Raw genomic sequence first — 13,981 nt, forward strand, 5'->3', positions numbered from 1 at the left:
AATACATAAAGAAATTATTTCAGTCAAATACATATAATTTCTAGTTTCCTAATTCACTATACACTAAAGCTACTACCTTCGCTTCAATTTGTCGTATGCGTTGAGGGGTTAGGTTAGCCTCACTTATGTTCCTCGCTAAGCTTTTAAATAACAGTGACGTTGCTTCCTCGTGTTCTGTGGGAACGGCTGCAAACTCTCACTGTATCCACGCACTCCTTCATCATGTCAGTGAACACATCGTTAACGTCATCCCTTTCTGCCTTCCTTTTTTTTGTTTTGGCGCATTTGGAGGAGTGTAATAACCTTCTGGAGGAGGACTTGTACTTGTACTTATTGAAGTAGAACACTCTATTTCTTCCATAATTGCGTCAAAAGGCACATTGCCGATGGTTCTATTAAGTGGAAAAGATTGAATTATAAGAATACAAATATGACAAATGTAATATTTACTCTCGAGAATCAATGTAGCCGTCCAAAAAATTTAATGTTTTCATATATTTCCATGTTTTGCATGGAATCGGAGCACCACTGCCGGAAGCCAGTAGCTGCGCGCGTTTACGTTTTTTGTACGTGCCACGCAGTCCTTTCCATCTTTTCCTACAATTGTCTTCTGCAAATATTTATAATACTTTAGAATAAAGTTTATAATAAAACAGGCTTTTCTTTGACTCACCCGACAAATTTATTATTTTTGCTACTTCTTCCCAAATTTGGGTTTTTTAAACACAATTTTGTAATCCGGTGATGATAAATTGTTCGTTTAAATCCATTTTATTTGCTTATAGCCACATAGTGCGTACTTCGCGGTTAAAAATATCACAATGTTTTGATTTTGAAGTTGAAATGACGAAACCAAACAGAAACAATCTTAATATTGCCAGCGCAGACATTTTCTTGAATTTGTTTTGAAAATTCTAAAGATTTTACTGAAAATTCTTCTTTTCAAACCTTTATAAAAAGAAATAAGACATGTTGAAAGTTACAAATAAGTTTCTCAACAACTGCGCAAAACAATTTTACTGTTCTTCTTGCCACAAACGCTTCCGTGCAAAACTCTTTTGGGCTTTTTGTTAAAAATATAAAATTTTATGAAAGAGAGGTGTTTTCAAATATAATATACATACGTAAGTTAAACAAGTTTCAAATAAAAGTATATATTTAGCTAATTTACAATTGTATTTTTAAATTCAGAACTATCCACTGATTGGAGAAAGACGTACGCAGAGCTATTGAGAGGAGGAGATGACATCAAGTGAAAATTTATTATTATATTTTCATATTTTATTATTTAATTATATTTTTTGTTGCATTCCTTTTTATATTTAGGACTAGTTACTATACTAGTTTACTATAACTAGTTTTGATTAAAAGTTGAAAATTTATTAAAGAAATAAAAATTATATTATCTACTGCGCAAAATAATTTTTCACTTCTGATAGCGTTTCAATCATAACTGACAATTTTCAGCTATGACGGATTTATGGTCAGCAATGACTCAGAAAAAGACATGAGAGTGAGCAGTATAGATATATAGTGAATCAATTCCGAATACCAATGTATTAAAGAGAGATGCAAACTGACACACATACGTTTGTTTACATCAGTTTTTGCACAAGGCTCTTAAGAAAATGATAGAAACTTTGTTCTGCGCGCTGACTAAGTTTTTTCAGCTATGACTGTCATATTACCCATCAGATGACCGTCACAGTCCTTGTAGGGTACATAACAAATGTAAACAAATAGATGTGTGAACTGTCAATGAAAACTCATCGAAAACACACAATTTCGGTCAGAACGACTTTGGTTCCACAATCCACAAATTGTGTTTTCAAGAGGATTTCAATTCGGTGCGAACATAGTATAAACAGATTCATAACAGCTATGAGTAAACCAGAAGTCACAAAAACCCCCAGCTGCACAGCGGGAAACTCAAAACTAAATGCCACAAGCATTGAACAAACAACGAAAATCGACATGTACGCAATAAACACTAAAAGTACGAGTCAGGCTGGAACTAACAAAAAAGATGCCACAAGTATTGAAAAATCGCTCAGTGTATTTATAGGAGAACTAAAGAAAATAAACGACAACATGGCGAAAAATAAAGAAGAAATTAAAACGGAGTTCAAAAAAGAAATTGATGAGCTTAAGAGGCTGAGGAGGCAGAAAAAAACCTTTTGTGAGAACACATTGACCTGATGGCAGATAAAATTAAAAAATTGACAGAAGATGTACCACAAAGTATATCGGAAGCCGAAAACAATCAATTGAAAGAGAAATAAGAGAAAATTCAACAGCAGCAGACAAGAATTATCGCCGAAATTGCGAAAATGGAGCAGTTGAGGCAAAACAGCTGAAGATTGAGAGGAAAAACAACATCGTCATTAAAGGTCTAATAGACACTGATGATGACCTTACGACTGTAAGGTTTAGAGAAGAAAAGTTTAGAGTGAAGATAGATGCTGAGGATATGTGGCTACAAGGTAAAGAAAAAAACGAGATGATTGTGAAACTGAAAAAAAAATGGAAAACCAAAGAAGAAATCATGAAGAATAAAAAAGTGCTCGTAAATACGTAGACTTTCTTTGAAAACAACCTCACGCGTGAAGAAAGAGAAGTGCAGTGGAGAATAGCTCAATAAGCGAAAGAAATTAGAAAAAACAATCATACTGTTATAGTAATATAAAAAACTTGCGTCGACGGAAAATGGCTCTCGTGGCAACAAATAAAATGTAATATAGAAAAGAGGGATTTTTAATAGGCAGGGCCGATGAGGGAGGCGATGAGTTCAAAGTGGTGTTTTGGAATGCTGCAGGCATTACGGGTTTTGGAGTTTCTTTGTCAATAATATAAATAATAAAAGACTCCCAAAAGAGTACGAGTGGAAGTGTAAAGCAGCGAAAAGAGAAAAAAAAAGGAAGAGCTAGTGGTGGCATAATAACTGTGGTAAGAAAAGACATTGTAGTTGAAGATAATAATTTTGAGTTTGATGTAAATATTGTCAAAATAGGGGATGATAAATGGGTAATGGACAGTCTACAATCAAGGTAAAATTAAAAAAGTGTTTAAAAAACATAAGTGAGAAGTCAGAACAGGTGAAAACCATGGTAGGTGGTGATCTCAATGCAAGAACAGGTCACAAAGGTAGTTTATACGAAGGACCCGAAGAAGAGGGTATACAAAGACAATCAAAAGACAACAAGTGCAACGCCGAAAGTGAGTTACTAATTGGTATTATAGATGAAGAAGGGTGGTGTGTGCTGAATGGAAACACAAATGGTGATGAAGACGGAAGTTTCACATTTCTGGCGAATCAGGGCAGTCTGTGATTGACTACGTAATAATAGGTGTTGAAAACTTAGTACAGGTAAAAGAATTTGGAGTGTTGGATAAAGTTGAATCAGACCACATGCCCATAATGTGTAAATTGAAGAGTAAACTAGTCCACAAAAGCAAGAGAGAATCAACAGAATCTGGAGAATAAATAGTGTGGGATGATGACAGTAAAACGAAATTCCAACTTGCTACTATAAATAATGTATTCAGTGAAGATGCTACCATCAATAGAAGCTGGGAAGAATTGAAAGGAGTGATCAACAATTTGTGTAAGAAAACATGGAAAAGAAAGGTAGGTGAAATTCAGCCGAAAAAATGGTGGGATAAAGAATGCAAAAGTAAGAAAAGGAAGGTGAAAAGTAAGTTAATAAAATGGAGGCACGGCCAAGCAACAGAAGAAGATTACTTGAAAGAAAGAAAGGAGTTCCGAAAACTATGCTTTGAAAGAGGAAGTAAAATGAAAGAAAACGAGACTGCAGAAATAAAAAACGCAAATACTGAAAGGAAGGTGTGGCAGTACATCAATAAATATAGGAAGTCTAGGTCAGAAATAAGCATAGAAAAATGGTGTGTCCATTTTAGATTCGTGCTGAATGGAGAACAAGCAAATACGGTAGGCGATTGGAATAGGAAAGAAGACAAAGATGAAGAAAAGGAAGAAGATTTAACAGATGAGGAAATAACAAAGCAAATAAAAAAACTAAAGAGGAAAAAGCTACTGGTGAAGATGCTATCCCAAATGAAGCTTGGATCTTTGCACAAGGTAATACTCAACAAGAGATATGCCTGAAGACTGGAAAACTGGGCTAGTTGCGCCACTGCACAAAAAAGGCGATAAAGAAAGCGTGGAAAACTACAGAGGCATTGCACTTTTGAACACGGCGTAAAAGATCTACGCAATGATTCTGAATGATAGATTATTAAACGACATCGACGGGAAAATAATCAATCCAGAAACTCAAGCTGGTTTTCGAAAGGGCAGAGGAACCATCGACAATATCTACACATTAGACACGCAGTTGCGAAAGAACTTACTAAGGAAAAGGGGAAACTCTTTGCTTCTTTCGTAGTAAAAGTGCTCTGGAGCGCAATGGAGAGAACAATGGAGTAAGGCATGGTCTAATCCAAAGAGTCCAAGAGCTGTACAAAGAAACCAAATGCAAAATAAGAGTGGATGGTAGGCGATCGGAGAAATTCTGGACAAATCACGGAGTAAGACAAGGATGCTCTTTAAGTTCTACACTCTCCATAGTTATAATGGCTGATCTGGGAATAGAACTAAGTAAAGAACAAACCGGCTGCGTTGTCATAGGAAAATATAAAATTTGGATGCTGGAATATGCTGACGACGTAGTGCTGCTCGCGACCAGTAAAGCAGAGTTAAAAGAGAGGATCAAGATACTAGAGAAGTATTTAGATAAGAAAAAACTGATACTTAATGAGAATAAGTCCAAGGTAATGGTTTTAAAAGCGGAGGCGGCAAGAGAAGAAAAACTGACTGGTTCTGAAAAGGAAGACAGCTGGAAGAAGTAAATGAATTCACCTACTTGGGATACCTCTACATATCAAAGAAAGAGTCAAAAGGCTGTTATAGTGATGAGACATACTTGGAGTATAGGTGAGCGTCTTTTCAAGAAAGATTATCTAAGGAGAATAAAAATGTTCGACAGCCTTGTAGTCAGTATAATGGCATATGGGGGTGGGAAGATGTTGAAGAGATGCAAAAAATTTGGAAGAAGTACTTTAAGTGGACACTTGGATTAGAAAAATGTACATCGGACTGCATTTTCCTGGAAGAGACTAAACGAGAAAAACTAAGAGATAAGATTCGCGAAACTGGCACCTAATTACGAAAGCAAAATTATAGAAAAAGAAGGCCTGGTCAAAGGGTGCCTGAAACAAAATTGAAAAGCCGAGCTACAACCAAAGATATTCAGCTATATACTCAGGTGAAGTCCGAGAACACTTAAAAGTTAGAGAAGATTACGCGTTAATTGCAAAAACAAGATGTGGAACGTTAGAAGGCGCAAATAAAAAATGGGCTGACGACAAAGTAAAGCCATGTTGGTTGTGTGGTACAGAAAATATTCAATAGATCACTGGAGACAAGAATGTACAGAAACTCAAAGAACCGTATTATCAATAGAGGAAGTCCTCAGCGTTGAAGCTAAGAAGGCTGCAGTAAATTTAAAGATTATTGATTCAAAACGTTATTTAAATTTAAAGACTTAAAGATTTAAATTTAATAATTCTACCTATGTATTTAATACTAATAGACAATAGTTAATAAGGATAGAATACAATATAAGGTATCATGTATCTAAGTCCTGCTTCTAGGCCGTGGTGGCTGAAATAAATAAATAAAAAAAAAAATTTAAAAAAAACATGTTACATCGTTATAAACAACCATGACACAGCAGCAGTAAGCTGGGTTCAAGTAGCTACCAGCTGGTGTCTTGTATGTGTTGTATATGTCATACGACGACGAGCATGTGCCACCTCTGCTGGTAAAAGAGTTGGTATGGGATAGCGAGGCGTCCAAGTGCATGACTATACTTGGATGTGACTCAAACGCGCATCATAGAATCTGGGGCAGCACAGGAGCTGGACGGTATCCAGTGAAGAATCACTATTTTTACCAGTGCATGCTCACTTCGCAGAGCTACCTGCTATACTGAAGAGTTTACACAAGAAAGCGGAGCAGAAATAGACTCCGCTCCTATATATAAAGTGTCAGAAAGCAACGTACGCTGGGCAATAAAGAGCTTCATGCCTCTCAAATTACCGGGACCAGACGGTCTATTCCCGGCCCAATTACAGCAGTCGCACAATAAAATTTTAGATTGGCTAGTAACCATTCTCTTATTGCTTTCTTAGATATAGAAGGAGTCGTCAATAATATCCAGCCTAGGGCCATACTGAGCGCGGATCTGAGACTATCTGAACCTCTCAGAAAATTAATTGAACAGATGCTCACATTGCAGGTCAATAATTTCAACGCTCACGAGCAGGTCAATAATTTCAACGCTGGGAGCGTCAACGATGTGCAGATCGGTTCAAAGGGGTACATCTCAAGGAGGCGTGTTATCCCCAGTTTTCTGGATCCTGACAATGAATAATTTGCTGAATGAAAAGAAGGGGATACATGTTGTAGCCTACGCTGACGATGTGGCAGTTTCGGTTAGAGGAAAATTTTTTAACACTCTTTCAAACCTTATGCAAACAGTCTTAGATCGTTGGGCCGTATCGTGAGGACTAAACTTAAATGCTGGTAAGACGGAGTTAGTATTGTTCACCAGAAAAGATAATACTCCAGTAGTTACGGCGCCAGTATTAAATGGTAGCAGATTAACAATTGGAAATAAGGCAAGCTACTTAGGACTAATCTTAGACAGGACTAATCTTTCATGGAAACAAAACTTGGATGCTAGAGTGAAGAAAGCAGCTACGGCACTCTACACCTGTAAAAGGATGGTGAGCCCCAAATGGGGCTAACGCCTCGGATAACTTATTGGTTCTACAAACTAGTTGTTAGACCAATACGGTATATTGGTATGGTAGCCTATAATGGAAAAGAAATACATGGTGAGACGTATGGAAAATATACAAAGAGCAGCCAGTATATGCTTTAGTGGAGCTCTTAGTTTAACACCAAGCCAGGCACTAAACGTCATTTAACCTTTTGCTGCCAACAGACTTGGTCTGTAAGCAAGTCAGCTCTCAGACTGAGGGAATCGTCCCAAATAAGGGGCATTCTAAGATACTTGGTAAGTTCCGTTTCTACTCATTACCACAGGTTTTCGTAATCCAATAGAGTTTAAACTAAATTCGGTTCTCAATATTAACTTCCTTACCAGAGAAGAATGGGAAAAGGACGAGGTGGACAGGAATGCAGAGAATACATATTTCTATCTGGTAGGTGGTGTATTTTCCGCAAAATTAGATACCAAAATCGCTTTCCCGTTACCAGACCACTGCAGTGCCTTCCAACCGGAGATCACAGCAATCAAAAAAAGCCGTGCTGTTCTGAAAAAAAGTGTTCTTACAACATGAATCATAGTTATATATACGGATAGCTAATCGGCTTTGAAATCACTGAAGATAGTGAAAGAATGTCTTGATCTATTAGAGGATTTAACATCCTACCTCACGATGTACCTGCAATGGGTTCCAGGGCATATTAATATCCTGGTAACTACGAAGCAGATGAATTAGCCAGAACAGGTACCACTTTGCAATTAACCTCTGTGAAAGAAGGAATTTTAATGCCTCTGGCAACTTGTAAACACTTCAAATCAGCAAACATGTAATAATTCTAGCTGAGTCTCGGTGGTGAAAATCACTAACTTGCACAACTAGCAGACAAACGTGTCAGGAATGGAGCATAAGCCGCACTAACCGACTATTAAAATTCAAATGGAATGACATAAGAACTCTGATGGGAGTACTAATAGGTCACTGTCTAATGCCAACGACTATTGTAGAAGCTGTGAACGTTGTATATAAAAACATAGCGGTTCGCTCCAGCTGCCAACAGGCATTAAATATATAGCATATGTCACTCACCGAAAAAAGGACTAAAATCGATCTAGTAGTTTTAATTTACTCATTTCTGCCAGTGGCCCGCACGCGTTAAATTTGGAGTGAAACAGTTCACCTTTCCCTATACCATGAATAATTCTTGCTTTCTATGGCATATCTAAATTCATACACTACATTTTTACTTATTTACTTTTTTCATTTTTACCTATTTATTTTGTTTTTACAACAATTAATATATTAGAGAATGTCCTTACATACAACGTTCACAGTTTTCTTGTCATTAGACAATACAAACATGTTTTCTCTAGAGGTTACTCTTGAAAGAGCGACACATCGTTGGCCATGTGAAAAACAGTCAACGCTCAAATCTAAGCCTGCAACGTTTAAAATTTGTCCCTGCGATTTATTAATGGTCACTGTAAAAAATGTCTTTATCAGAAACTGTAAACGTTTAAATTGGAAGGGTAAATCCGATGGTATCAGAGGGATTCGGGGAATCAATGCATCTTCTCCGGTACCACATCCTGTGAGTATTGTGCACTCTATTATGAAAGTTTTCAGTGATTTTACCAGCAAACGAGTGCCATTTCAAAGTTTAGGTGGATTCATGTTTCTTAATAATATAACAGGACAACCTACTTTCAACACCACTTTGTAGCTCAAAGAGTTTAGAAAATCTGTAGGAAAATGAACAGCTTCTTCCAAATCGAGAACAGTTTCGATCGAGTAGTATATTTTCGTCGGCACGAAACTCTCATATTAGTTTTAAACTCTAATTTATTGCCATGTGGCCAAAGGTTTAGGGAAGGCATATATTGCGTATGAATTGTTTGGATTTCTGATGATCACCCGTATGAAGAGAGTGAAGTGGTTCAGGTGGATGGAGAATTTCTTCTAATTTGACATTTCCTTGTAAGCAACAGATGCTTTTCGATTCGTCCTTGAATCTCAATGCCTTGCAATGTTCACACACTACAGACATGGTACCTATTGATACTTTAAGATCGTCCTTGTAAGAAATCGAAGGATCGTAATCCATGGCAGAATTTTCTTTATTTACTCATGAATTAGCTCGTGCTGATGATTCTGTGGCTCTCTGTATTCGATTTCTTCCCTATCTCGGATGCGACGATCCTCATGCTCTACTGAAAATTCTCTCGCTCTCACTTAGTTCTATATCCATCCCGGAGCTGACTGAGTCGAGCCTCACGCTCTACCGACGATTCTCTGTCCCTCTGAACCGTATACCTGTCTCGATCTCGGCTACGCCGAGCCTCACGCTCTACTGAAGATTCTCTCTCTCCCTCTGCTCGATATCTATTCCGAGCCTGGCTGAGGCGACCCTCACGTTCCGTTGACGATTCTTCATCTCTTGCTGAACGTACTCTTCTGGCATTTACTGTTCTACGATCTATACTCGAACGACGACGTCTTCCAGGCATGATTTTATAATAGTCCAGTCATTATAGTAAGTTCACCTCGGAATTCAGATACCCAGCTGTAAGTCTGTAAACACTTGTATATTGACACCCTAAAAGTTGTCTCAAAACCTACATATGGTAGGGTGTACGCAACTACTAAATTTCAAGGTCAAAGGTCACAAAAATCGGTGTTTTGCGCTTTTTTTTTGTAAATATCTCATTTCCTATGGGTTTTTTGCTATTGGTATTTATTATTAATATTGTAGAATACAAAACTCTCTACAAATTTTGTTTAAAAATTTTTTTCATACGGTGAACCGTTTTCGAGATAGAGGGCTTAGAGCGCGCGGTCACAGCATCACTTCAGGTCAGCCGGTGCCTCCGATCAAAAACGCGCCATATATAGTTGATGAACTATCGATAAATCAATGATTATAAATATTTGTCAATTTTTATTAACTATTATATTATATTTTATCATTTTCTTCATGCCTTAAATCTTTATCTATTCAATAATACTGATCACCGTTTCCTAAAATTAAAAAATAATGAAGGGAAAAACTTAAATCTTACTATAATTATATTTCCGTTAACACTAATGACATTTTAATTAGAAAATAATTAAGTGCATCTTCTTTAAAATCTGTAAATTTGTAAATAATAGGACAAGATATTGATTTACTCATCATTTTAATTGGGCGTACACTGTCTTACGAACAAGAAATTTTCTTTAAAAAAGTTGGGAAAGGCAATGTAAAAACGGAGATATACTCGACTAAAAGTTTTGATAATTATCCTCATTCCAAAACACATATTTTATTTCTGCACGCATTAAGTGGATGTGACACAACTTCTGCGCTTTTTAAAAAGGAAAAAAAAACATTTTTAAAAGTTTTTGAGAAACTGACCAATTTGGATGAACTAGCTGCAGCATTTGAGGAAGAAAATTGTTCTGCCCAGAGATTATTAGAGAGTGGAACTCAAACCTTATTGGCAGTCTATAATGCTCCGAAATCTGTGAAAAGTCTCGATCATCTTCGTTATATGCATTACGTCAAGTCTACAAAACTTAATAAACCTGTGCAGCTTTCAAATATTCCACCAACAAGTGCAGCTGCTCATCAACATTTCGAACGTGTATATTATCAAGTTCAAACTTGGTTAGGGCATGATTTGGAACCCCAGGTATGGGGTTGGGCAATGCGTAACGATGTTCTGGAACCTATCATGACAATTTTACCACCTGCTCCAGAACATTTGCTAAATACAATTTTCTGCAACTGCAAGAGTGGTTGTGGTTCGCGATGCGGATGCAGGAAAGCGGGCTTGCAATGCTCTTTAGCTTGTGGCCAATGTAATGGGCAAGCTTGTCTCAATGCTCTACCATATCAGAGCGACATTAACGAAGGTGGAACTTTGGACCCCGAAATCATGGAAGAACTTGAAACAAATGTCGTTGAAGACGATAATGAAGACCAGTTTGAAATTTACCAGCAGCCGGAAGACGACGATGAAGAGGAAGAAGATGATTAAAATTATAAGTTGTAGTTTTTGTACCCTTTATTCCATTTTTTTACTTTTAATAAAAATAAATGTATTGAATGATATTTTTTAATAAATTTTTTTTATTTTTTTATCATGTAAGAAGTTATTAATATTAATAAGGTTTAAATTCAAATATAATTCCTATATTTTCATTATCAATTCTGCATTTTCATGGGCAGGTAAGTGTTGTTAAATAAATTAATACTGAATAAAAAGTGGATAGGTTAGGAAAAAATGATAAAATATAATATAATAGTTAATAAAAATTGACAAATATTTATAATCATTGATTTATCGATAGTTCATCAACTATATATGGCGCGTTTTTGATCGGAGGCACCGGTTGACCTGAAGTGATGCTGTGACCGCGCGCTCTAAGCCCTCTATCTCGAAAACGGTTCACCGTATGAAAAAAATTTTTAAACAAAATTTGCAGAGAATTTTGTATTCTACAATATTAATAATAAATACCAATAGCAAAAAACCCATAGGAAATGATATATTTACAAAAAAAGCGCAAAAAACCGATTTTTGTGACCTTGACCTGAAAATTGACAAATATTTATAATCATTGATTTATCGATAGTTCATCAACTATATATGGCGCGTTTTTGATCGGAGGCACCGGTTGACCTGAAGTGATGCTGTGACCGCGCGCTCTAAGCCCTCTATCTCGAAAACGGTTCACCGTATGAAAAAAATTTTTAAACAAAATTTGTAGAGAATTTTGTATTCTACAATATTGATAATAAATACCAATAGCAAAAAACCCATAGGAAATGAGATATTTACAAAAAAAGCGCAAAAAACCGATTTTTGTGACCTTTGACCTTGAAATTTAATAGTTGCGTATACCCTACCATATGTAGGTTTTGAGACAACTTTAAGGGTGTCAATATACAAGTATTTACAGACTTACAGCTGGGTATCTGAATTCCGAGATTCTTACCTAATTTAAGCTTAAATGACTGGACTATAATAGCTGTAAAAATTTACTTAGTTCTATATGTATGATTACCTATGCACAAATTGCCATATTATTAGTATGTGCCGCAGTAAAACAATCTAAATACTTACCATTTAGAAATCATAAATCATAAAAAAAAGACACTTATTCTATTCAGTACCGTATCTTAAACTACGATTTTAGTTAAATTAACAAAAGATAATCTTCAATGATGAACAACAAAATATACTTATTTTATTAAGGGCTTACAAGGGTTTGGTCGGGTAAAAAAAGGCCTATTTTCAAAAATTGTTTTTCTATATAAATTTTGTTTTATTTAATTCAAGCTTTCTTCTGTCTTAAAGATACAAATCTAAAATATATTTTCTAAGATTTTCAAAAAAATTAAAACTCCGCCTAAAAAGTTAAAAATGGAATTTTGGCAGACTTTTTTCCAACAAAATGAAAATTTTGGTCAAATTTGCTAGACATTTCTTTTCTTGTAATAAACCGTTGTAATTGAAAAAAATAATGCTTCGTCCAAGCAGGAGTAAATTGTATCTCAAACACCTGTATAAAATTTTATCTTAATCTATTTAAGATCGGTTGAGTAGTTTCTGAGAAATCTTGACCGGAAACACAGTTTCGAGAGAAAAGCGTTTAAAGTTTTAAGTGACTATATAGCTGACATCAAGCGCGTAACTTTTCAAAGCTATATTTTCAAAACTAATACTGGTATCAACTTGAAAAGTTAGGACAATATTTTAGAGATGTTTTATAATTAAATAAGACAATAAAAAATTTGGTTTTTTGAAGCCGTGAAACCCAGGGGGTTACCTTAAGTTCTTTTTCTGAACTTACATACCTTCAATTACGATTTTTGAAAATAATTTCCCTAAAATTAAATTGATCCAACTCTAAGTTTTAACCAAGATCTTAATAGAAAGTTCCAATTCATAAATTATGGTTTTATTTAATCTAATCTTATCTAACCTTATGTACTTATAATTACTATAAAGGCGATTAAACCTTAATTAACTTAAGAATTGAATGTCATTTATATTTTAAAACTACTGTCATACATTTATTTATCGTAACTTGCTTATATTTACTGATACATTGTCGCGTGCAAAGCACGTTTTTATTAAGTATTGCTATTCTCCTCGTTAGGAAGCTCCGATAATAAACGCGTCCGATCGCTGCTAAATTCAAAGTGCTATCTATAGCCGCGTCCTCCGACTCCTTAAAAAAAACAGTACTTCTCGACTATTTAATGGATGATACTTGTATTATTATTAAACCTTTCACTTCAATTACTCTATCTATTAAAAAACCCGTATCAAAATCCGTTGCGTAGTTTTAAAGCTTTAAGCATACGTAGGGATATACGGACAGAGAAAACGACTTTGTTTTATACTATTTTATTGATTTATACAGATAAACTTCATCAGAAGCACAGATTGGTTCAGAGAGGAGGCAATAGAATGAGGGAACATTAGTCCCGGTGGCATCACAATGGGCCAACTATAGGCCTAGGTGCGTCGTCAGACTGCCACTCTACCTACCTACCTACCTACCTACTTAGTTTATGCAATCCTGTTTACTGTGTGCCAGTTTCTGTCCTTTTCGGAATCCAACTGGTTTACGGGTATACCTTGTGGTTTTTGTTCTTTTTTATTTTTGTAGCAATTTTTTGTTCGACGCCGAATATTTGTTTTTGTTTATGTTTTCTTTTAAGGTGCTTTAGTGTTTCGCGACCGATTTGTGTTTTAGTTTATTGTTTGTTTTTTGCTTTCGCGCCAGTTAATATCGTTAAGCGATATGAGTCATTAAAAATACACTTTTGAGCTGCACTGAAATGTGTACTCTTTATTGGTATTCTTAATATAATACTAACTTGTTACATAGATCTGCTTTTTATACTAACTAATGTGTTTCTTTATTACGAGTTGATATTGTAGTTTCTTAACACATAACATATTATTTGTTTAGATACATTTGCATTGCTCTAAGATAAGGTTGTTTTAATGTATTTTGTTTAATGTTGCTTTGCTACATTCTGTTCATCCAGGGATAAGGTTGTTTTGATAAATTTTGTTTACTGAAACATAAGGTTGTTTTGATGTTTGTTTGTTTAGGATATTGATGACATAATATGATAAGTAATACGTTCCTTAACTCACCCCGGTAT

At 35.5% G+C, this 13,981-nt stretch overlaps 2 protein-coding genes across 9 annotated transcripts in view; one reads left to right on the forward strand and one right to left on the reverse strand.

Annotated features, from left to right (window-relative positions):
• LOC106623638 (uncharacterized) overlaps positions 1-13,981 on the forward strand; it is a 341,640-nt gene that overhangs the window by 243,519 nt on the left and 84,140 nt on the right. The window lies entirely within an intron of this gene.
• Frmd5 (FERM domain containing) overlaps positions 1-13,981 on the reverse strand; it is a 533,566-nt gene that overhangs the window by 120,441 nt on the left and 399,144 nt on the right. The window lies entirely within an intron of this gene.

Source organism: Bactrocera oleae, chromosome 3 (genome assembly GCF_042242935.1).
Source record: "Bactrocera oleae isolate idBacOlea1 chromosome 3, idBacOlea1, whole genome shotgun sequence".
NCBI classification, from domain to species: domain Eukaryota; kingdom Metazoa; phylum Arthropoda; class Insecta; order Diptera; family Tephritidae; genus Bactrocera; species Bactrocera oleae.